Source organism: Pithys albifrons, chromosome 1 (genome assembly GCF_047495875.1).
Source record: "Pithys albifrons albifrons isolate INPA30051 chromosome 1, PitAlb_v1, whole genome shotgun sequence".
Lineage (NCBI taxonomy): Eukaryota > Metazoa > Chordata > Aves > Passeriformes > Thamnophilidae > Pithys > Pithys albifrons.
In genome coordinates, this window is record NC_092458.1 from 22868563 (window position 1) to 22893508 (window position 24946).

A 24946-nucleotide genomic window follows, 5' to 3' on the forward strand; every position below is an offset into this window, starting at 1 on the left:
CAAACCCCTGAAGAACAAACAATAAAAGGCTAATATGGCTCCTACACTCCTATTTCAGCTGCCTGTGAGCATTTGTCCACAACACAAATAGCGTCTCAACTACAGTTCAGTTCAGTCCAAAATCCAGTCTACAAAAATAAATGGATTCAGTAATTCCTGCCAGGCTTTGGAGGACTCCACTTACTTAGTGTGGATCAATAACTCCCTGGCAATGAGTCCTGAAGACTTTGTGGTGACAGGTACTATCACAAGGATTAATCAGCACAGGGAAGGCAGCAGCACCACTGCAGTACAGCAGCTGGTGAAGATTTTTAAAAAAGGAAATTAAAAAAAAAGTTGGCCAGACCAAAATTCAGGAGCATTTTTTTTCCCAGCATACAGCTCACTTCATTTCAATATGGACATCTGAAAGACGCCAAACAATGTGCACCCCACCAGTGTTTACTTCTTGCCTCCAACTACAAAAGCAGGTTGAGGTCATTAGCCAAGGTGCAGACACCAATCTGGCAGATGTCTTACAACACGGTGACATGAGTCCCACCCAAAAATCTCACCGGATAAGACTATTTCCACACAGGTCTCCTTACTGACACACGTGCCTCAGGGAGGGTACGCTGCAGCGTGCTGCAGGGATCCTCCTGCGCAGAGCAAGGTGTTTCAGGAGCCATCCTGGGATTTGGACATGTGAACCAGCCTCACAGACAGAAGGTCCCTCACCTCCTCCCAACAACACAAGCACCACTAACAGTACCTCCATTTGCAGAGGCGCTGGTACCCCACAGAAGGAGAACATAAAAACTGATTTATGCGAGAGTCTGTCATTCTCATGAAATAATACAAAAGTATATCCTTTTTTCTTGGAGGAGAGAGGCAGCTGGTGAGCCCTTCCTAGTGATTTTATGCAGCTGGCATCAATTACCACTTTAAGCCATTATCTGTGCATACAAACTCACATTGAAACCTTCTTTGTCTTCCCTGTGATTGGGCTGGGATAAGTGTTTGATATTTCTACATTTGCTCTCTGTTTGTGACAGCACATCTGACTACCAGTAATTTTTGCAGTAAGCTATACTTTTGCGAGACTCACATGGTTAGATCAAGCTTAGAGCAGCTTTCCTCTCCCTTTCCATGTGTTTCCCTTCTCAGATTAAATGGATGTGCAAGCATTTCTAGGGATTTCTAACTGCAATGCTCTTTGATCAAAATAATTTTGCCCATAAGATTAAAACCCCTGTATGATGCCCACACAGAAATCCACCTATGTACACTAAGATAATTTCTAATAATTTGAATTAGCACATTAAAAATAAAACTAGTCATGCCACCTCTCAGCACACCATCCAGCGGCACCTGATCAGCTTGCTTATGGCTGTAGCACAAAATCTAACACTGCTTGCTTTTCCATTCATCATTTCATGTTAAATATCAGTACAAGTTTTTCCTCATGCAGATGGCAAATCAATGACTTGTTATTTTCACCACATCAGCACTTACAAAACTGTGATGATTTAAGTAGCTAATGATTTAAGGATCTGACCATGGTCATGACTGGAGTAACTCCCAGTCAATTAAAAGCTACTAGAGTAGATCCATATATGGCACATTAATCTGGACAGCTTGATTATTCCATTTCAGCACATTTTCCAAAGGTAATACCCCACCCCCCCACATCATTATTGAAAGAAAATTCTGCTTATTTACACAAATTTTTAGAATATGAAGAATGCAGAAACACTTTGCTGTACATTGTGTAAGGATGGAAGAGAATTAAGCTCTAGAAGTATCAAAAGTGGCAAGAACAAAACCAAAGAATAAGAAAAATCACTTGATATCTGTCCTGTTTCTATACACTTACCTAAACATCATTGTCCAGATGCCTCAGGAGGTCAAGCATAACAGTCCTGACCTGTTCTAGCAACTAAAACTGGTACAAGACCCTTAAGAGCATCTGTCTCTCAGAAACGCACTTTGGGGAGCAAGGGAGAATTAACACTGTTTCCTAAGCCCTATAGAAAATGAAATTACTTCAGAAGCTGAATTTTTAAATTATAAAAGCCAATCAACCAACTCAACAAATGAAAAGCAAGTCATCTAAAGGTAGAGCAAAGACATGTCCCAGGGCATGCAAGTGGTGATTTTCCACCCAAACTCCCCCATGTGGAAGAGCTGTCTGACCACTGCTCTTTGCCATTTGTTGATTATGCCCATTTAAGGGATGGCACTGCTCGAGCAGAAGAAACAGGACAACATCAGAAGGTTTTAGTTACCCTAGTAATTCGATGAGGGTAAATGCAAATGAGAAAACACAGTTCAGCAAGACAATGTTCTGTGATAAAGGTAAGAACAAGTTTACCTATCCTGCCAGATGATTTATATGCTGCTCTAAATCAGTATGAAGTGGAATACAAATTGGTCTCGTCGGTAACTTTGCTTTTTGATTTAAGAAACGAGACAGTGACAAATCTCAGCTCTCTCCTCACAACAGCATACAGTCGTTTTAGCTACAACCAGAAGCCAATATCACTACCAAAGAGTGGAAAGCTGAACACACCAGCAAAGGGGATGGAAAGAGAAACCTCAAATCTCCTTTGCTTTCCCAGTGCTGTCTCTGCCTGCCTATACCCAGGGAGCTGCCCTGCCTGGGGAATGGCAGCTGGCAATGCTCTGCCTGGAGTTTCAGGGTAAGCTGAGCTGCTGAGGATCACAAGCTCCAGTAGTAACTTGTGGAATGTGGGATTCTTTAGATTACAGGAGAGCTGAGATCTGTGTGGAGGGGCAGGCAGTAGCCTCAGTTCAACACTGGGACAGAAAAGGGACTGCTAATCCACAGACCCTCAGGGTAGTGGTGAGGAAACCTGTTTGCCTTCACAGGCACCGAAATGATGACGACTTGCCCTTTCTTTCACAGTGTGCCCCTGACACCAAAGTTGAAGAAAAACACGAGACACCCACAAGAAATCCAGTTTATTTTCTTTTCTGCTTCCTCTCACTTTTCATTTCTGCCCTCCACACATATGAAAACAAAAAATACCCAAACCAAGACAAAAAAACAAAAAAAAAAAAAAAAAAAACCAAAACAAAAACCCAAACAACCTCCTAAACCACACCAAAAACATAAAGAAAAATGTTTCTCAATAAATCACAACACCAACTTTTGCAAAGCACCATTCTGCTTGAATGTCACAACTCTCTTGCTCCTCTCACACCAGACCTGGCTGGCATCCATTCAGAGCACAATCTGTCCAGGACAGGGAAAGTCTGAATAGTGCCTAGCACAATAGGTGACCTTTTCTGCTGCTGAAACCCGCAATATATACACTCGTTAATAAAGTTCTCACACACGAGGGAGATATTCTGGCAAGGGAAGTTGGGGCAGTATTGCACACAACACAGTACTTGAACTGGGAGCTGTGGTGCTGCCTCCAAGCCAGCAAGGAGATTGTAATTTTGGGAGGAACCAGACTATAAGAGCAATGACACTCCAAATGCCAGGTAAATCCCTGCCAGTGACTGCCAAGGTAGGAAGTTTGCATAAAGCAGAGGAACTTGCAGTGCAGACAGTGCAATGTGGAAAAACATGATCCTCTCCAACACCACAATAGAGTGTTGGGATTGGGAATATGACATAAAATAGATCTGAAGAGAAAATACCAAACAGTTTTCTTGAGAGGGAAAGTCTAAACTGTTTAAAAGAAAATACTTTAATCAAGAGGTGAGGTAAACATTTAACAAGTCCATATACAAGTCCTCCTAAATCTTTACAGGATCCTCCAGCTTTCTTATTATATCCCATCTGTCTTGAGAGTCTTTTACAGCCTTTGAGCATTGTCATACTCAAGCTAAAAACCTCATCCAAGTTTATTTCCCTTCTGTCTCTCTCCTTTGTTACCTTTTCACTCCCAACATTCCCTGTGCCTGTTTCACTTCATGTGCAAGGTCTCTTTTTCATGGACCCCTTACCCACAGACTCTTCCCACCTTGGCATCTGCACATTAATTTCTCTGCACTGTCCTTCAAGTCCTTCCCTAACACACTTTTTCAAAGGCCTTCAGACTGTTCACTCTTAAGAAAAGGCATCTATCATGCCCCACACTCAGAGATGCCGAAAGAGCACTAGACACCCAACAACATGGCGGGGGTGGTGAACATCTGCCCCACCACTGCTGTGAGGGTGCCTCTCAGACTATGCTCCTTGTCCACATACGCAGCTCATGCAGGGAGAGCCCTTCACAGGCTTTACTGTTTGTGAGCTTTCCGGAAACCCATGCTGTCACTGTGAGCTGCCCACCAGCCTGCGAGCTGCTGCTGCTGCTGCCAGCACAGAGCCCGGGCTGCCAGAAACAGCAAACCGGCAACACAGCTCAGGCAGAGTTATTGCAGAAGATGTTGTGAACCTCTTTCAAGGGTCAAAAAAACCCTTAGATTTGTGAAGACTGGCTGGCAGAACAGTGCTGTCCTTATGACCAAGTTCGGTTACCTTCAGTGGCAACATTTCATCAAGCAGGTGAGAAACACACTTCCAAACACACACAAAACAGAAGCTGCTTTGTCTCCCCTTGGCACAACACCCTCCCTACTGCATGCTAAAGGCATCATTTGAAACAAGAGAGAAAATGAGCCCACTTGTTTGCAGCAGTGCCATCGCTGAGGTTGCAGCCATAAAGCGACAGTGAAATTAACTGGACAAAAAGGCGTGAGGGAGGGCGAGCTCCTCAGCAGGGTCCCAGCACTGCCCGAAGGAGCCTGTGTAGCAGCATTGTGCAGGCACGGGACATGGAATCACGTGCAGGCAGGAAGGAGCCAAAAACCACGTGAAGACAATACTTGTCTGTTGTCTCCCCCCCAAACCACCTCCTCTGCCAGTCGCTCTGACAACAATATTTTCTTTCTTGCCTGATGTGCCTCCGGTGCCTTCGCTGGTCACTCAGTGAGCTGCTCTGAAGGCACAGAAACTGCACCAGTGCTGACCGCCCTCAGTATAACCCTAGGATGCCACAGGCTTTTCCAAAGAAAACCAGGAGAGAAATCTCCTAAGGGCAAATCCCTTCATTTCCAAGGCTAGTCCCTCAATCCTACATACTTTAAAGAGTTTCCTGCTGAGATTGCATGTTTGTCCCAGCTACACAATTCAACTGTCCATCCTCATAAAGCCTAAATTACTTACAAGTTATGCAACAAGCTGGCCTTACACTGACATCTTCAGAGCTCTCATAAAAGAGGGAAGGTTTCGTACCCCACTTTCCTCACCATTATTCACACTAAAAACGCCTGTTGCTACACAGTTCTACATCCAGTCTCAGATTTCTTGTGAACAGAATAAGCCCTTGCTAGCAGATACGAAAAGTAAGCCTGCATGTGGAGGAAAGAAATTACAGCCATCTCCTTATGCAAAGCTCCAAGCTCAGACAATACAAGATGTAGATGCTGGAGAGAAAATAGATTAATGCACAATGCCAAAAAGTTGCACAGCTTTTTTACTTCCAATTTCAGTGAACATTTGATGACAAAGAAAGCAGCATCTCTGGGAGTGACAGAGTTAGGGGAGGAACTGGCCCATTGCCTGGTCCCTGCTCTCCCCTGGGCAATGTGAAGCTCCACTGCTCCCACCTGGTGGGCAGATCTCCTGCCCAAAGGGATCAACCCATGGGTCCATCCCTGCATGTGCCATCCAGACACTGCTGGGCCAGTTTGGACCTGAGAGACGGAAAAAGCTCTCAAGTCCTGCAGGTTTCATGCAGCTGGAGAGATTCAACAAGAAACTGAAGTTCTGGTTTGAAACTAAGCTTTAAACTTAGAGGGGGCAAACATCTGAGAGGAGAAAACAAAAGGCTGAAATGACTGAAAGCAGATTTCCTATGCACCAAATGTCACACAGATGCTATATTAGCAGAAATGTAAACTGAGATGGTAAAATACATTAAAAATAGCAGTTCTAGTGTAACACTAATGTTCTTCCAGTACATGCATCATGAAAACCTAAAATTACATGAAGATGCTAATTCCCTCACAGGACAGATTGGTTCACTATACAGCCTCACACCCACACTGACCAATGAGTCTTGTAGATGAACAGGGAAGAGAAAATTATTTACAACCCATCTTTCATTTCATATATAGAATGAAACCCAAATCCTAAAAGATAAATAAAATATCCCAAGAGTTTGGGATAGCAAACAGGAAAGCTAACGCCATGCATACCCAAACAGGAACAGAACAAACATGAGGAAGGAAGTTATCCCATCATGGCTTTCCTTGGGGCTGTTTCACATAGGATCCTTTATTAAAAAGAGATGGGTCTGCAGAAGTAGCTTACATGAGAAATTCAGCAACTCCATCCCATGCCACCATTTTCTTTGCACAACAATGATGAAAGACTTGGCACTGCTCAATTCCTGATACTATGTAGGCCAAAAGCAAACTGGCAGATTTGCAAAGCAGAGAGGGCAGATTGGCAATGGCATTGCAAAATCAATCATACATTAAAAAATAAAACACCACCTCAGGGGGGAGCACAAAAAGGAACCACCACAACTGCCAGCAGTAAGCAGCTGGCAGCCACAAACCAAGTACTTCACACATCCAGGGAGCACAGTTCCACCAGTTATCTCTATCTCTCCATAGGATGAATACCACCTCAGGTGGACAGACCTGTTCCCTCCCAGACACCTTTCCCCCAGTGCTAAATTTCAGATGCCCAGGTGCCAGGCTTCAGCACAACCACTGTGTGCCTAAAACTCAACAGAATTAATCCAGTCTTTGGTCACTAGTCATATCAATTGTTACGGCCAGCAAACAGTTACTGGAAGATTACAAATTTATTATGGACCTTGACTTCTGAACACAAATCAACTAGTACTTGGAAGAGGAACTTTGTAGCATATTGCTAATCCATCAGCTGTCCATATTCCCTAAGTCTTCCAGACTTTAATTAAGGAAACTCTCCACATTAACATGTTGTTAGTGCTGCAGTTTTTCCTTCCAAATATTTAAAACTCCGTCTGCAACGCTAACAAAACCCTGCATTTTGTCAGAAAATGACTACTAAGAAAAGCCGGAAAACAAAATTACTGCATTTTCTCTGCAGCCCACCAATCCACTTCTATAAAAGTGGCAAACTTTATTTAGCCCACTACTATGAAGAAATGGATTTAATGCTTCTTTTCTTAAGTGGTGTACCCCTGTCTGAGGTTCACTTGCCAGATGAAACAACATCTAACAGAAAGTCATCACATTCCCAAACATCAAAGGCAATACATCGGGTTAGGAACCAATACCCACACTTAATGCCCATTTTTAGTGCTGCTGGTAACCTATGCTGTGTTTTAAACCCACAAAAGGAAAACTCAAAATTTTGAGCTATGCTACAGCTTCCAAAAAACTTCTTGTAAGCAAGGACTAGTGTGAGATCATGATCTGACTTATTCAACACAAGGTTTCTTTTGTTAAGCAGCCAAAATATGTCAATTACACAGGAATAAAAGGAATCATCAGATCTGTACATGTGTCTTACAAACACGATTGAATGACATAGCGTGAGCGCACAGGTCCTTACAAGTTTTACCTTCAGGTAATATTTGCCTAAAGGTTAAACACTTCAGCTGCTCTGGTCCAGTATTAGTCACTGCTCAGCCTCTGTCACTAATCTGCAGTCTTCTCCTCTGCCTTATGCAGAAAGCCAGGTGCAAACAGGGGGGACCCAAGAAGTTCAAAGTCCAGTTCCTCTCACCTGATGAGGGACAGATGGGATTGCAAAGAAACCTGCGACACCAGCCCACTATTGTGTGTTTCAGAAACACGGCAATTATACTGTCCCTGCAGAGTGTGGGTGGCTGGGATGAGTAGAAGGGAGGAAAATGGACCAAGCCCTACAGGCTTGTCAAATTCCATTTTCAATTTTAAAAATACCCTAGAAAAATCTTTGTTTTCTTTTGCCCATTTTGCAAGAGAAGACTGCTTCAAAAAGGGAGGAGGGCTTGCTCCTCCTCGCTTTGCCACCACCATCTCCCCCTTCTCATCCTTCTCTCTCTGGTTTGGTGAGAATTGCTGCTCAAAGCAGTGACAGAGCAGAGAATTAACATGAGATTGGTATCTGTGACACCATCAGCCCTGCACACACCCACTGAAACACCCCTGCCCAAGCCTCAAACCACCTGCTATTTCTTGGGGAGGAATGGGCTCCTTCTTCTGAGTGTAAATCCAAGGCCATGACTGATGCCAGACCAGACCCTGGGATTCAGCTCCTTCCTGGTTTTCTGCAGCATTCCCAAAACCTACAACCCAACAGCAGTTTTGGGGATGAAAAAGCAACACCAAGCTCAGCCATCCCGTGTGAATAAACATAAAATAAAAAAAAACTAGAAATATATAGGTTGAGAGCAGCTTTCCTGGAGCAAAGACCTCTCCAACTTGCTTGTTCACATACGAATGAGGTCCATGCCTATAACCCTAAGGGTTTTCAAAGCAAGAAGGAATACGGATATTATATTTTACCTCTAAAATACACTTGTGCTCAGAAATACAGCTCTTTTTATAAAGGGAAATCCATTACAGAGTGATTTACAACTGACTGACAAGATGATGATGTCTGTAATTATCAGGTCCAATCATTGAAATTACAATTTACCAGCCGACACTAAAACTACTTGATTCACAGTTAACATTTTTTTCAGCACACACCAGGTCCTTTCTAAAACAAGAGGGGAGGCAACCTCTATCAGTAACAGACAAATGCAGCTGCTGAGGAGAGGAATTCAGGGATGTCTGAGAGGGGCAAATTTCCCTTCGTGTTTGTGCCAAATCTTCATGGAGGCCACATGACAACAACGGCTGCGACCAAAAAGCTTTTCCTTTGTGTTCAGACAGGAAGAGCTGTTAGACAGGTACAAAGATACAGCCACATCTGGGCACGTGTGATAAGTGAGTTCTTTATAAAATTGGTTGCTGAGGTTTTGATTTTCTTTGGTAGATTAATGCTGAGTTATGCACAGCATTTAGAATCGCCCTGCACTGCCAAAGCTCTATAAAGGCTGTGCACTTTAGTGTACAAGTTAAGTGCATTTGGCATTACGCCACAATGTACAAAATCATTTTCACGCAGCTGCCAGCAGAAGGGAGCTATATTCTTGGACCAGATGTTTTTGTTGTCGGTGCTGCCAAGCACGCCTGGAAACCTCACAGCTGAGTGGTGCTGCAGGAGTGAATTGACAATGAACAGAGCCTCAACATGCTCATGTCCATCTATTAAACAGGGTGTCATAGTTCCCCCTCTACCTTCCTCCTGCTCTCTGAGCAAGGAAGCTGAGGATAGCCAGCTAATTATTTATCTATCTGAAAAGTAAAACCCCTCTGCCTCCATCATGATAAATAAAGCAACAAATGCTAGCAAATAATATACCCCAGCTGCATTTACACCCTTAGCTGGGCAGGTGACAAAGAGACCATGATTAACAGCCAAGAAATAGGACTGGAGTAAATATAAAATGGCCCTAATACCACAATACACTTTCGGTTTTCCTGCTGGCCTGTGAATAGACAAGCACTTATTAAAAGGTATTTCACCTCAAAAATTAGAGCTGCTATGGCATCTCACTCTCCAGTTCAAAAACAAACAGCTCAGACCCCAGCACAAGTCTCTCACTCTTGAGCTGAAACCCTGAGAGCACCGGCAGGAGTCTGGGGACAGAATTCCAGTTCCCAGTCCCAACACCAGCTCCCAGTGAGGCCCAGCTGCTATTTGCCCTGATGCTGCAAAGCAGCAGCTCCTGCCAGCCCTGACCTGTCAGCCCTGCCTTATCTGTCACGACTACACATGACCAGCAGAGGGGATCTGCGGGGCCACAGGGGCAAAGTACTAAGTTGTCAGACAGCTGCTTAAAACCGCAGACGTGTGTGCAGAGCAGGCACAAAGCAGTCCGAGCAGGAACAAGGGAGTCAGGCACCGACACCCGGGTGCTGATAAGAAAAAAATGAGGTTTACTCAGTCCAAAACTCTTCTGTGACAGGCTCTATATCAACAACAGAGTCTGTAAGAGAAACTCGAGACACCAGGCCACCTCATCCAGAAAGAAAAAGCCCTGCACCAGTGAGGGAAGAGGTGGAAGCACAGCCACCAGCTCATTGAGGCTGCAGCCCACCCTGGGGCAGAGATGGGGGCAACACTTCTCCTTCAGGCTTGTGGCAAGGGACTCGACCCTTTGTTTATTGCATTTGCTGGGCATCACACACATTCAAAGAGAAAGGCAACATAAATAGGTGCTGGAGGGGTGTGTGTTGTGAGCTACTCTGGGTCTCTTTTCTCAGGCAGACAGCTCAGACAGACACAGCCCACTCCTGTGGCACAAGCCCCTGTTAAAACACAAAACTCAGCAACTTGCCTGTAAAATAAATGCAGGCATAACATGTATTACTGAAATCCTCCAAAACATAATATAACCTGATCTCCCTTGGAAAAAGTATTGGTTTGGTTTCCTCAGCCTCAAGTAGCTACCACATCTCCTATGCCACATATGGCCCCAACATGCCCAGCCAGGCTCACCAGCTGGCATGTGCATGGGAACTATGCCCAGACAAGTGCCCTCCTTAAAGATATAAGTCTCGTGTTAAAAAAATAACACCAACAAAACACCACCTCCTCTCTTGTTCAGATAAATTACTGGCTGTCTTCTCAGTGACTTTTTTTTCTGTAAGAATAAAACTAATGTATCTCTACAGTCTCAGGGGAAGATGACTCACGAGCAGGAAAGGGCCTGTAATTCTGTGCTCTGGGTATTCACCCCAACAGATATTACAACTTTTTACTATGCTAGTCTGGTAACATGATGAAGTGACAGTCTGAAGAAATCTTCCCTTAATCACACTTGATTTGAAACCAAACAAAGAGCAATTAGCTCAGGCAAAGAGGAAGGAGGAGGGTGAGGGGGGGAAGCAGTTATATCCGAAGGAGGAAACCTAGATTGTTTGGAGAGCTTCGAAATTCAGGAGGATATGGTTCAAGGCACCGGATTTGCTCACAGCAGAGCAGTGGGACAATGAAGTCATGCATAAAGGGACAGACTGCAGCAACCCTGCCAGCTCCAGCTCCACCACCAAGGCAAGGATCCTCTGTTCAGTTTGGAAACATTACCAAGCAGCATGGAAGCAGCAGAAATCCCACACACAGCAAATCGGACCTCTCCAATAGCTGGAGAGAGGCAGCTAAGTGAAAGACCATGTGTTGCGGAGGTCAAGTTCTGCCAGACTACAGACATCTGAACAAAGTCAGTCATGGCTGGAGGCTCCTCTCCTGCAGTTTCCTGCAGACTTGTCCCTCCAACAGACACACAGAAAAATTCCAAAGCCCACTCAAAACAAAAAGCCTCGCAGAAATTGCTGGTTAAATTGGTTGTTTGTCTTTGCCAGTTTACCAACAAACGATGCACCACTAGGAAAAGCTTTTAGCTGGTTTGAATTAAAAAGTGAGCCGTGGGGGGTGTAGAATAGGAAAAGGGAGAATAGGGAGGCTGTTAGAAAGATAGAAAAGCATACTATTAGTACTATCACTAATAATAGGAAATTCTAAGGTTGTAGGTGCTTTTTTTTTTTAAACAAAATACTCGCCCCAAAACAGCTCAGTCTGTAGTCTCTGAGCATCTGCATCTGGAGGTTTCTGCCAAAGTGATCAGTAGCAAAGAGCTAGCATTTCTCTTTGAATCATAGCCATTATGTGCTTCAGCTCCCACACCACAGAGAAATCGGGAGGAATTCACAAGCCTCCCTGGGCTAACGCTGAGCTGCTGATCCAAAGCACAAGGAATGACGGCAGTGCATGTTTGCTGCTGCATATAAAGGCAAGGCACTATGGAAAAAAAAAAGACACTGCTGCTTTTCATGACCTATGAAACTTCCTAACTGAAAGTGGGCTTGGCTGAGGGCAGCTCTCCAACTCACTGGCAAACCTCTTCAAAGCAAGACATCCAGCTACAGTTGTCTTTCATACAATACATCCCTTATTCCCTCACGCCTTTGGTTTGTGAGCAGACACTTTTCCCCAGGAACCACAGTATGTACAGCCACGCAATAGTCACGACCCAGTTCTGGCCACCTCTTCCCAGTGCCAACACTGTAGTGCTGGACTGGAGAGTGGGCACATGCCCGTGCACACTGATAACCTGCACATTCCAGTCGCTTCACCTTCAGGGAAGTGCAGGACACCACAAAACCTTTTAAGCGCTGTTATCTGTCCACCAACCCTACTCACCTCACAGCTCTAGGGCCAGGTAAGGCTCTGTTTCACCATTCATCTTGTAAAGATGATTAAAAGAGAAGGTTAAAAAGGAAAAAGAAAACGATGAAAGAAGTTCTCTGAATGGCAAATGCAAAAAAAAACCTGCTGAACACCAGTAAGCTCCTACTAGTATAACTCAAAGGTCTCTAGTACAATGCTGTGTATCAGGTTTCAGAAGAAACTTCTGGCTCTTGACATCATGCAGAAGGCAAGCAGGTTTGTCCCTCTTAAGCCCTCTAGTGATGGCAAAAAGCAGAGCAGTTACACAACTATTCACTGAGTGCAATCAGGAGGAAAAATGCAGACAAACACCTGCATAGGAGACCACTGCTCATCATCCACACCAGGTCAAGATGGCCATGTTTCAAGGAGCACAGCACAGTTTGTGGAACCACACTAAGCAGAGTGCTCATGACAGTTTATCCACACTCTAAGTAGCTATTTGTATTCCAAAGGCTGATGAATATGGGTATTTTTGTGAACAATCATGGATTAGATTTTTAATCCAAAACAGGAATCAATCAATCCTGAGTGGTTCTTAATCAAGACTCAGAAAAAAGTGGAAAACTCACAAGAATGTAGGCTTGATAGTAAATGTCTTTTTTTCCCCTCAACCTCAAACACTGAATTCCAACTTTTTGATCTGTATTGATCCTTAGTAATAGGCACAATCTCTGCTCTCCACCAAATATACAGCTTCTGAATATTTAAGTTTCCACAAGTATATTCATCCCATTCATTATCGAGCTGCAGAGACAACCAGTAGAAGAAACACTTTTTCCTAGGAAAATTTCGTATTAACTGCCAGTCAGTCTTCATCTCCATCCGGATCCAGCACTGCCTCAGGAGTGCTGTGTCTGAAGGTCTTTCCTATGTAATTGCAACATGCTGCCTAAACCCACTGAATTGCATTCTTCTGGCTTTATCAACCAGCGGTATGCAATCCACCTATTACAGAACTACCTAAATAAAATGTACAAAAAGAACACTGGGGTACTGAAGTGTGTCCAGAGAAAGACAACAAGGCTCATGAAGGATCTAGAAAACAGGTCTTATGAGGAATGACTGAGGGAGCTGGGTTTGTTTAGCCTAGAGAAGAGAGGACTCCGGGGTGACCTCATCACTCTACAATGACCTGAAAGGAGGCTGTAGTGAGGTGGGGGCCAGTCTCTCTTTCCATGTCTACAGAGAGAGAAGCAGAGGAAAAGGACTTACACTGAGACAAGGGAGATTCAGATTAAATATTAGAAAAAAGTTTTTCACTTTTGGAGTGGTCAGGCATTGGAATAGTTGCCCAGGGAGGCAGTGGAGTCACCATCCCTGTCCATGTTCAAGAAGTTGTCTGGATCTGGATCTGGGTGGTACAGTTTAATGGTTTAGGAATTACAGTAGTAGTGCTGGGTGGACAGTTAGACTGGATGATCTCATAGACCTCTTCCAACCTTGTTGATTCTATGATATGTCAAAGGGGCAAATCATTAGACGCATCGTATGTTAAAATGAGCCTTGTTTCCCACAGAAAGACTACTCTAACACCTTATAAAACCACTTTATTGCCCAAGAAACTGCTGATTTAAATCCTATCTATATGGAGGAAGAATGAGTGGCATCCAGTGAAATAGCAGTGGTACCACCCAGGCACACTCAGCAAGGGCAGGCTGGGCTTTTGTTTCCAGACTTTACTTAAAGCCAACAGATGTCTTTCAGAGGTAGACCTACTCTGGCTACCTAGATTAGCCCACTGAAGGGTTGTTTTCTTTTGCCATTCACTAACTGGAGCACCATTAGATTCAGGGTTAACAAGGTTCTTTGCCTGCAAACATGGGCCATGATGCAAAATGCAGTTAAACTAAGCCAGTTTCCCACAGGTCACCAGATCGGAGGCACTCGGCATCACACATCCTCAGCACAGTTTTCTGGCTCTTGCATTAGAACTGAGCTGGCCACACAGTGGTTCTTTGCTCTGACATTATCCTAAACACTGGAATTCAGAATCACAATAAATGTTATGGAAATGGTCCAAAGAAGAAAGTGAAGTAACTTCTGAGGCAAGCAAGTAGATTAAAAATAGCCTGTTGCACAGTGGAAGGTACCAGAGGGTGGGGGAATCTCTGCAGAAGACCTTTACACTCCAATCTTTATTCCTAATTCTTCAGGTGTGGAACACTATGAGTAGTTTCTCAGCAGTCACCATAGGTAGTTGAGAAAGATGCAGCCAGGATGTTGGAAAGGCGTTGCACAGCTGCTTTTCCTACTGGATTTGCAGTGTAAAGGGATGGGTATGCATTCCTCAGGCAGCCTCATGACTAACTTTGTAGAGCTATTGCTTCAGGCCAGTTCCCAAATGCCACCTTTCTCACTCCCTGACCGGCCTGACCCCTCTTACTCACCTCCTGCCCAGCTCTAGGAGGGCAAAAACAGTGGAAAGCTAATCTGTATTAAAAATACACACAAACACACAAAAAAACCCCACCACCAAAAACCATCCCAACTTGTTTCCAGTGGAGCTCTGAAGGACGGGACCAGATAGATGCTGGTACAGAGGAAGCTTGGAAAGGAGGGAAAGAAAGGCAGGGCCTCCCCTGCAGTGGCAGCCACGCTTCAAATTATCTATGCTGTATTGTAAAACTTTTTCTCAGGAGAGAAGTAACTAGAACCATAAACACCTATGTCAAGAGGAAGCACTGCTGTCACAACGGGATGCCATCTGAAGGTTTACAAATAGAAAATGCAACTATTCCTCTTTTCTTTCCTGTCAGTAGGAGAAATCCTTTCCTGAATTTACACAGTCTGTAGGCATGGTGAATGAGTTTGCATTTACATGCTGATCCATTCGCTTTTACATGAACAGTGCAAATGCTATCAATTTGTGTTGCAAATCAAGACTAGGTACATTTCCCAAACTTTTCAGTCAGAATTGGGGAGCAGCAGCAATTCTGAAACAGGAACACACATCTCCCTCAGGGATTCAATTTGAATGGAGACTTGTTTGATCATGCAGCCCCCTCTGATCTATAAATCGGTGCAATTCTATCATTTTACAATTGATGACAGGCTTTACATTTAAAACATTGTTTCAAAGGGGTATAGTAAGAGAAGCAAAAAAAAATTCAGAATGAAAAACAACAAACTCATTTATAAAAACAGTTTTGTCCGAAAGGCTCAGAGAGGTAACACCAATAAATACTAGTGAAAAGGCTGCTGAGTAAAATATGCAAGAGACAAATAAAACCCTCATTAATAATGCTGCCTTTCCATCACTGTTTCCACAGCAGTGACTCAGGGCTGCGTGTCCGCCTGCAGCCCTGGCCAGGAGGACAGGTTAGTGCAGGGGAGCCAAGCAGCCAGCTGCCAGCCATGGGAATGCTCTCTCTCCCTTGCTGCCTGTGGTTTCTCTGCACAATTATATTTCCATTTGGTAAAATATTCCACATAAGAAAATTATTTTCAGGGATCATGGACACTCTCCTTTCCTGCTTTTGCAGGCAGAGCCAATGTGCTTTGTCAGCCTGGTAATAGTTATCTGAAGGTCCATGGGCTGCTGCATTTACACTTGGATTTCCACTTAGTTCTTATTGGCTCCAGAATCAAACACTAAAACTCAGTTCAGGTAGAAGGTGCTACAGTGGAAAATATCCCTGCTGAAGTGAAACGCTGCAGAAACACCTTGGACACCAAGCAACACACAAAATGCTGAGCTCACTTCTGGAACTGACCATTCCACTGGGTAGAGACAGACACTTGTAAAGGCTACCATCACCCACAGAACAAGATGCAAAAGAGAACAGGCTGTTGAACTCTGACCTCATCTTTTGTACCAGTGATGTTCTGGGTAAAGAAACTACCATTTTACCTGGTGGATGTGAGGCAAAACAGAACACTCATGTGCCTGCTGTCCACACAGGAGCAGTAGCATTTCTGCCACTAACATGCTCTCTTCTCACAGACACACCTTTCAGAATAAAACAGTGAAGAAATAAAGCCTGACATTAAAAAAATCAACAGGGAAACATCAGAATAAAAAGGTGCCTCTGTGGCCAGACTCCCATTGCTCTAATCGTGCTAAGAGAGATGACAAGCACAGGGGAACAAAACTAAACCAGAGTCTTATTATGAAGCATCATTCTTTGCAATTGAATGACAACACCTTTGCACTTCTATTTAGGGGGCTATCTGCACCTTATTAGTGTTCTCTGACAGGAGGCTACTCTCTATCTAGAGGTATGTACACAGGACCCTTGTTGGCAAGACCTTGAGTCACTTCCAGGCTCTGGAGCCAAACAGCATCTTCTCCTGCACTGATCAGCTGAACTAGTCTGTGAACCATCTTCAGAGCTCTTTTAACACTAGCTCAGCTGTGTGCTTCCCACTGTATATTTAAGAGATTGGGAACAGCAGGAGAACACTTTCCTGTTAGGCACAAGGACAGCGTTTCTCATGGTTACAAGCCGGCTTAAAGTATAATGAATTCCCAGGTCCCTGAGCATTAGCACTTGCTACCATAATCTCTAGATTTAGGAGATGGGCTTTAGGACTATTTTAGCCAACAACTCCACACACAATCATTCAAACTGTGTTTTGCAAAAGGAGCACTGTCGAGGGACTTTAAGAAAACATTTTTGTCTCATTAAATGCTGGAGAATATCATTGCTATTTTATGTTGATATACACATATGCATGTTAAGAAAGAAGGGGATAGAGAACACACAGGGTAATCTCAAATGTTCAATACTAGATTTGTTGACCCATAAACTACAGAAAGAACCAGAGGGAGACTTAAAATTACTTGAAAGTAGTTTGCATGTGCTACTCTGCACACATTTCCTACAGCTGCAGCACTTACTTGAGAAGTGAAGCATCATAACTTTTTTCTTAAATAAAAAAGAAGTAACCTAGTTTCTCCATCTGATTTACAGCAAAACAGTGGCCAGCTGACTGATAATGGAAGAGGTCTATGGTCTGCCTACCTTTTCAAAGCAGAGGGTATAAATTTCAGCCTCTCCCTTCTCTGTGCAGCCTGCCAGTTCTCACATAACTTGTCAGGACTTTGTATCTTAGGAATTTCCCTTTATTAAACTTGGCTGAAGTCGACCAGCAGATCCAAAAGGTATTTGGTGGAAAAAAAGGCAGGACACACTCAACGTTCCCAAGAAGCCTCATTTCCTTAGGAAGTCAAGATAAAAATATGGAATGTTGCAGCAAAACCAGGAGGAGCCCACAGGCAGGTGCGGTTTATGAAACTCCAATTAAACACAGTCAAGAAAGATTACATTTCAAACAGATATATCCTCTTTAACATAAACAGAGAATTAATTCCCCTGACTTTGATCCTAATGCCCAAGCCAGATTTTAAAGTGAACCTTTGAAAGACAGCAGGTCATACTGGACCTGGGATCTTTTGCTCACCTCTGTAGGCAGGAGGAATACACCACAGACCTGAGTTCAGCCTAGAAACTTGCTAAACTGAAAGCACAGTGCTCTGTCACAACACTCATTGGTTCTACTTTGCCCAAACTGGCAAGAGCACACATGCTCTAACACTGACAAGGTTGCCTTGTTTTCCTTGAGTAGACAATATGCCTGATTCACTGGGGGTAAATCGAGCTGTGCTGCATGTCTGACAGAAATTATATAAAATGCAGCCCCATATTTTTTCCTATTATCTGCACACAAAACATTTCTGTTTCCCATCAGAACTTGAATCTCCTCAGACAGCTCAGACAAACAGCTCAGCACCAGGGAAGGCAGCGGCAAATCACCCAGATCAAGGCCACCTACATGAACGCTCCCCTCGCTCGGAAGAAATGTTCCATCACAAGAATTTGCACAGGCTATTATTGCTCAAATGCATGTCAGTGCAGGTATGACTGGTAGGTAAAATATCACGACTGTGAAAGCATCTGAACACTACCCACACTGAGCCTTCACCACTGTTAGTAGGATCCAGATTTCCCTAACACAGACAGATGTTAGCAGTCATTCATATAAATATGAAATCATTGTCATTAGTGACTTCTCTGTCACTGCTAACAATAGGTCTTCAGGTGACTGCAGGTACCAAGCCTAAAGACTGAAGAAAAACAGGCACAGGATTAGAGCTAAATGCAGGAGTACTGGACACCTGGACTGATAAACAGTGCCTGAGGGTGGCAACAGATGTCAGTAAGTTCACCTAGATGACTTATCCTTTCCTTCTGAGTGTATCAGTGGAGTTGCACCATCAGACCAAAGGAAAGACATTTTTAAAGAAGAAGTCCAGACTTGTCCAAAGAGCTCAAGACTCACAGTGAAATCTTCTTAATACACAATCCTGCCCTTCTGCTATCGAAGTCAGGTGTAGCCATTTCCATTATGCCCCAGCATTAAACACACACTCTGTCATACTGACAAGCAGTAACAGATTTCAGTGCTGAGCTGAGGAGTATATCCTAAGCACCATTTGCTGTGCTACAGAACAGTGTTGTCTGGTTCTCTCAAAGCCAGGTAGGCAAAATTTTAAAGCTGTCTCTATAAAACAAGGAGACTCTCTACACTCCAAACTACAGCAAAGTTCCCTTTAAGTAGCCATAAATTCAGGTGTTATCTAAACTACATTACCACTTACAGAGCACTGGCAAAACATTTTCTGCTAGACAGGACAAAAACCTTGCATGTCAGACCTGACATAAGCATACAGACCAGGAGAAGGCAGAGACAACATGGCTTTCTTTATGCTTTCTCAACACAGTGTTCCACAATTAACCTTGAGTACAAAGTCATCTCCCAACCACAGCTGAAAATCCAAGCAACAGGAATCCTATTAAATAAGAACCATGAAGCCTCCACAACCAAAGCTCTCTTGCTATTGACAGACAATACATGCTAGTGAGGCAGCAAAGGTGCCCTCAAGATCTTCATGGCAAAAGGAAAACATCTGTTTCTTCAGCCTTGAAACAGTCAGGTTCCAAAACAAGCACATTAAAACACATAGAGTGGTATAGCTTCAATGACAACTGACGACAGGCTGTGCATGCAAACAGTCTTCCACTTAGGTGGAAATCTTGCATAAGGAGAAGACATATGTTGAAAAAAGCAGACTGCAAAACATTTTTTCCTCTCCTCTTGTCCATTTTCCCCCCAGTCACACAATATCAGTGCGAAGTTGCTCTTCGCTGGGACACAGCAATGCAGAGACATAGCACTTGACACTGGCTCTCTCCAGTAGTGTAATTCCCCAAGATGCTTGGTAACAGCCACAGCTTTCTGTCCTGACCTCAAACTGCCTGTGAAGCTCCCTATTCACTCTCTTCCTTGAAACTGCATCAAACTCAACATCCTCCCCTTTCCAATTAAGCTTCTGCAACTGGGAAGTCTTGCTAACCACGTAAGTACTCATATGAAGACAGTGGAAGTTTGCCCTTTATGCAAACTGGTGCCAGCACTGCTCCAGGAAATTTCTTGGATCATGTCCAAAAATTGCAGATCTGACTAAAGACAGCTGTTAAATGTATTTGCCTTGCTGGTAGATAAAGTCACTGTTCCTTACATGACTGTAAGAACAAAAGGCTCTTTAGAGTTAAATATTGTTCTTCTCTGATAGGCCTATGAGCTGGCAGCTAAGCACTGCTCAGCCACACAAGGACAGGGGTGTTGTGACATGTCTGGCATCCCCTGCAAGGCCCTTTGCACCACATCATCCAGGACAGAGAGAACCGCCCCTGCCTGACCCAGATGGGGGTCTCACAGAAACACGGGGAGCGTGGAGCTGCAGGAGAGCCTGGTCCCACAGAGACAACACCCAGGGCTGAACCTTCCAGCATCAGGTCCATGGTAAAGCAGGGAGAAAAACTGTGCCAAGCTGCTGGGCAATGGCATGCAGCAGAGCTGTAGGTGAGGGATCTCAGTTAAGGAGGGAAACTGTCAGTTATGCAAATGTTCTGCAGCTCAAAATAGGCTGTGCTACTGATTGCAAGACTACTGTACCTCCTTCTGACCTCCTCCCAAACCACATGTTAGAGCTTAAGGGACCACTCTGTCCAGCTGTTTTTCTCTGAACTGAAATAGATGGTTCCCAGCAGCCTTTTTCTCTTTTTTTTTTCCCTAATCCATAGAAGATATCAGAGGTTAATCAGCTTCAGGATAGACTGGACAGCAGGGCTATCCACATTGTAAATACCTTTCCTGTTTATTCCTTTTCCACAGAATGATTCCTTGGTTTTGCCAGGTAACTGTTTAACCAAAGACTACAAAATATTGTACAGACTAGTCATAACCAACCTCATATTTGAGGGACAAGCAAGCAGGGTGCCAGTATGCACCATGGCACAATCAGGATTTTTAGATCTTTCATCCATTTTCCCCAGTTCTTGTTAAGAAGTGACTCATAGGAAGAGGTGACGTGGCAAAGGCTTTTGGTAACTCTACTGACTTCAGGTTTGCTTCGGCAAACTTCACAGTAGGTACAACCATGGACTGTTATGTAAGTACTTTATCAGGCAGCTGCACTAAGCCAGGTAAAGCAGTGCATTCACATCTCTGCACTAAATGGATGGCCCATGTTCAGCTTCTCCAGACTGGCTTGACCCAGTTCTGTTGCACAGGGCCGCAAGGATCTGCATTTCCCAATCTTCTAGAGTGAGCCATCCACTTTTTAAATTTTTTTCCCTCCAAACAGATCAAAATCCATGGATTGTCTATGAGTTTTCATTGGGAATAAAAGAACATACATAACGATTAGGGCAAAGTTTTGGTGTTTAGTATTTTGTATTCCCTCATTTTGTCTGCCAGTTTCCATGGAAACATACATACACATTTTTATCTATCTGCACTTTTTCTGGAGACTGCTCTTGGGATGTCCTATGGACAATGGATAGATCATTCACACGACTGCAGTGTTTAACACCACGTAGGCCATATAGACCCACAAGAATAAAAGGGACTTGCCTGTTGCAACAGATAAAAGCAGTCAGCAGAGTCAGGAAGATGGCAATGAGTAATTCAGGTAACCTTTCCTGTTCTAGGTATGGGAGATGTGCCATGTTTCTCTGCAGGCCTGGAGGTTTTGGTCTGACATTGTTAATTTTTCTTCAGAGGACATACAGAAACAGCAAGACAGGCAAGCTCTAAAAGCAATCCAGCTTCTTTCATAAATCAGCAGGATACAGTATCCAGTTGTTTACTTAGCATAATTTTACACAGACTAGACCGGACAAGTCATGAAACACTGGGCACAAGAGCTGAGAAATGCTGCTATTAAAAAAGGCATACAGAAAACTTTCCCAAGGGATGCCAAGCGTGTGTGTGGGAAGAGGTAGGAGGAAGAAGCAGCAGCATCAGGGGTTGTAACAAACAGAAAAGAAGCAATTGTATTTTTCCTTTAAAATCAGTTACTAAACCTTTCAAAGAGAAAAGCATTGCTGGAAGAGGAACACAGGAGTGACACTGGAATCAACCATGCAGCTGCAAGGAAAGCTTCCAAAAGAGTTAAGCAGAGTCAAGCTTTAGGGTGTAATGCAAGTTAACAGCTTGGATGCAGGCGGATCTGCCAAGTAAGCTTTGCTAAGGTTTTAAGTGTTAACTTACTTCACAAGAAAACAGATTCTTCTAACTGAACAGTGACTACAAAATCTTAAAAGTCATGGAAATCTTACAGTCATGGAAACCTAACAGCACGGTCAGTGAGTGGAAGCAGTCAACATGAATTGATCCTCGCCTTCTCCAAAACAATGTCACAAAAAGAACAGAGGCCCTACAACAAAAAAATTAATGACTGACTATGGGAATCTCTCAAGTAATGCCTCCCCCACAACACACATGCAGCATGAGATTCAACCTACATATGTGCACTTGGTAAAACAATTTTTGAAGTGTGTATACACTGATAGTTCATATTGTTCCCCTTTTACGGTCATTGGGCTCATTCCAACAAGGAACGAGAATAGCTTTCCATTGATGAAGACTTTCTTGATTTTATTTGCTTTACACTCTAGTAAAAATTTTTCAGCCTACATGCCTCATGCTTTGCTCTCAGAAAGTGAAATTAGGGTCTATATATGCACCATCTGTACTAAAAACCTATAGATCTTTAGGTCTTACAGATTCCTTAGTGCTTTGTAGATCTAAAGATCTGTAAAGATCCATATAGTCTTCTAAGTCTTTTCTTAATTTGTTTAGAAAGGACAAAAATAGAAGAGGCAGGAAAGTTTTATGCATATCAACACTCCCCCCCAACATTTAAGGCAGCAGTACTAACTAGTCATAATATATTCAAAGATCAAGCTGATAGCTTCAGCCCACCTCCTCTTTTCTCATGATTGCCACCATTCTTTTCAAAATTAAAATCTAAAGAGAAAACCACAAGAAAAGATGGAAATATGAAGAGCATTTCCATAGTGCCATGTACGCTACAGAGCTGTAATGTTTCTTCCAATATCTCTAGTCAGAGGTCATACTACCTCATTTTGATCATGCCAACAAAAATGTTTAAAGCAAAGCCTTTACTTTGACTTCAACATCCCTTCCCTTTGGTTGTCAAAACTTTACAGCCCAGAGCTCAAGTAACTTCACTGATCCCGAGCAGTGCGTGAATTGCAGAATCGTGGCCTTCAAAACTGAGCATTTGGGGTGTGCCCACAGAGCATGCCAACATATTAGGTTTTCTAATTTGTCAACCATTTGGCAAAGCAAGTGGATCAGAGGTATTCAAGAAGAAAGAAAGTCTTGTGTCTGTTCTCAACTCTGGTTAGTCAAAATAATCAGATATCCCCCATAGTACAGCTTGAATTTACGCAGAAAAGGATACCACTGCCAATAAAATATGCACATAGGCACAAATCACCTACAGGAAAATCACAATTTCAGTTTTGTGAAAGTTTCCACTGAAGCTTCTTGCTCCATGGGCATGGACCCAGTTAGTATTTCCATTAGCAGTTCATCTGACTGTACCTCTTACAGCAGGCAGAGAAGGTGAATTTGAAGCTGTGGTTCCTTCTGCATTTCTTTTGGGACAGTCCCCGCATTCTTGCCTCCCACTGTCCCTGTAGGCTGTGGTGAGCTACCACCAGGATGTAGCTGCATTGTTTGCCAGCAAAAGGAGGCGTTCATGAAGCCATCCCTTGAGGAACTGAAGCCATGGCTTGAGGATATGCCCATCTCTGGCAGAAATGTCAACGAGAGCTACTGCCTCTTCTCCCTGATGGCCTGTAGTGGCTCTTTTCTGGTCTCATGCCACCTTGTTCATAGCAATTGCACAACAGTGCGTACCACCATGTGCTACATTAGATCAATGAACCAATCCAGATTATAAATAACCAGGAGAGGAATGATATTTTTAAACTGGAAGCAGGGCCTGTTCACTGATCAAGGTCACCATCTGGCTGTGGGGCAGTCATGTTGGCACAACTGTTGGGAAATGGACAAGGAACCAGGAACCAAGACTGGACAGGAACATCCTATGGCCAAAAGTGCCACTGAGAAAATAGTACATTCAACAGTATCAGCCATGCCTGGTGTTAAAAAGTGCAGCTGACTTAGCGCAACTTGGAAGAACTTACACATTTTTAGCCTCCACAGACTCATTACTTTGAAGCAAAACACATGAGCTTCACTGGTAGGAATGACTATGCTTTTTTAAGCTGCATGGGGCTAACATCTCCAAACTCTTCCCTCTGACTGCCCTTCATCCGCTAAAAAAGCATTGCACTTATGAAAGACAGTGCCAATATACAACTCGCTTTTCAAAACCAAATGAAAATTACAGAAAGTTTCAAAACTTAAACAATCTCCTGCAACATGAGCTTAGCCATACCATAGACAGCATTTTTCAATTGTTTTCCTTTTCCTGTGCAACCTCTCCATTACAACTGTTTGTGATTAATACATGCTATTAAAAACAGAGTGTGCAGTACTGCCCACCTTCGTATTATGGAAGAAGCCTTTGTAATGCATAGTCCAGCAATCTGCCCTGTGCAAAACCACTGCACAAGTGGAAATATTTGCTGTGCAAAGAACCTTCACTGTGCGTCAATGCACCTTCATTTTTCTGTTTTCTCCACTTATTAACTGCAGCAAAAAAGCACTGCCTCCTCATGAAGGCAGCCTTTGAAAAACTTCAGCTGAAAACTGATCTTTATCAGGCCATCTTACAAAGCAGCAATATCTAGCTCTCGGCAGACACAACAGCTCACGTTAGAGAGCAGCAGTCACACTGCCCACAGACTACTAGAAGATCTGGAGATAAGACTGAAGTCCTATCAAAGCCCTCCTTCTCACCTGCCTGTTTCTCCATTTCACCCTACCACTCATCTAGGACCTTTTATCCAAGACCATTTTTATTTGTTACATCTATACACACATTGAACTATAAAATATTTTGTAGCAATACTCTTGTAGGAGTTTTGCTTAATATAACCAGCCTTGCCAAAGACCCCTTGCTCTGTACAATGCACACATATTAACATAATTTTCACCCTAATATCTATGTAAGATTGAGCAGTTCAGAAGAATAAGACACTTAGTTTGAAAGGGCACAACCTCTCTACAGAAGAGTGGTATCAGTCAAGGTTTGCAAATGGGAGGCTCTCATTCAATTTTAAATCTGAAGCTGTTGTGTTAATTAGTGTAACTCTATACAACACAACTGGCATCAAGAGGAAGAAGCCCATACTTTGCTTGATCTGTTTTTAAGACTTAAACTGATTGCTTTTT

General features: G+C 43.4%; 1 protein-coding gene across 7 annotated transcripts in view; it reads right to left on the reverse strand.

Annotated features, from left to right (window-relative positions):
* MAP4K4 (mitogen-activated protein kinase kinase kinase kinase 4) overlaps positions 1-24946 on the reverse strand; it is a 172650-nt gene that overhangs the window by 65828 nt on the left and 81876 nt on the right. The window lies entirely within an intron of this gene.